This window comes from Theobroma umbraticum, unplaced genomic scaffold, assembly GCF_002168275.2.
Source record: "Theobroma umbraticum cultivar Fairchild unplaced genomic scaffold, ASM216827v3 scaffold_3731.0, whole genome shotgun sequence".
In the NCBI taxonomy this organism is placed as follows: domain Eukaryota; kingdom Viridiplantae; phylum Streptophyta; class Magnoliopsida; order Malvales; family Malvaceae; genus Theobroma; species Theobroma umbraticum.
The window spans coordinates 1-1,282 of record NW_018400537.1 but is presented as its reverse complement, the minus strand read 5'-3'; positions in this window follow the sequence as shown (position 1 = coordinate 1,282).

The following is a 1,282-nucleotide window of genomic DNA, read 5'->3' as shown; positions in this document are numbered from 1 at the left end:
ATTTCAGGTTTCCTAATCCAGACTCTAGCAGGGATTATTGTCTGCTCAGGTCGTCCACCTGTCTGGTGGAAATTGGACAGTAAGCCCAACCATCCATGTCCAACTACGTAGTGGTTGTTCAATAGTAGTGCAGGACGTTTGCAGTCAGGCTGAGGTTGTCCCAAGATTTTTAACTCTCATATTCTTATTCTGTCCTCATGTCCAAATGGTTAAAGAAGGGAAAAAGAAGATTTAAAAAAAGGGCAACTCTCCCACTCCATGCAGCACAGTTGTTATTTATTGACTTAATTTATTTCTTGCCATCCAACTCTTGATTCTTGTTCTATTCAAAGTGAAGAATACATATTTTTGGGGCAAACCAAACTTGGTTGTTGAAAGTGGAGGAAGTAGGGAATTCCGAGGTGAGGAAAGAGGCTTTTTCCTCCATATGTTGTCAGATTGTGTCAAGGCATACCCTCACAGAACCCTCACAACATAAATCCTGACTTGCGTATTTGTGTTAGCACTTGCCTTCACCAAATTGCCCTTCCTGTGTTATTCATTTAACTTCTCCAACCCTAAGACTGTGGCACCAATTTCCAAGCCATTAAGCTCATTAGTCATTACAGGCTCTTGAGCAAGAAATAAATCAAGCAACCACCAATGGAGCAAGAAATGAAGCTTTTCAAAAGATATGATGAAGAAATATTTTTATTTAGGAAGTAAAAAGTTTGTGATATAAAATAAAGTATAAAATTTAAGATGTAAAGAGAGAGAGAGAGAGAGAATAGTTTAGATGAAGTAAGAAACAACTTAAGCCTGAACAATGAACTCTGAGTGGAACAGGACTAGACAAGAGGAAAACAACGTCAAAGGCATTGCAGTCAGTGACAAAATTAGTTATAAAGAGTTTTGCTGTTGGGATTGTGCTTAACGATATTTTGACTTGAAAGAGTTTGAGCAGTATTTCCAGCACCGGCTTCTTCTGTACTTTCTTTCTTTCTTTCTTTTCCTATTTGTTTTAAAAGTTTAATCATCTGAAATCCTGTTAGAATCAGTCATGGTGCATAATTTCTTAAATGCATCATTTGAATATGAGTATAGAAGAAGAAACTTAACACTAGATAAATAGGCAAGTTTTATGGTTTGAATGGCTAGTAATCTCAAATTTGAATCTTATTGGTAATCCACTGTTTAAGTTAACTTAATTAACCCAGATGATGTGCAACATATCTTTCAGGATGTCCTTTTTGAAAGTAAAATGAATCTGATGGCACCTTGCATTACTCAGGCTAATTATAAC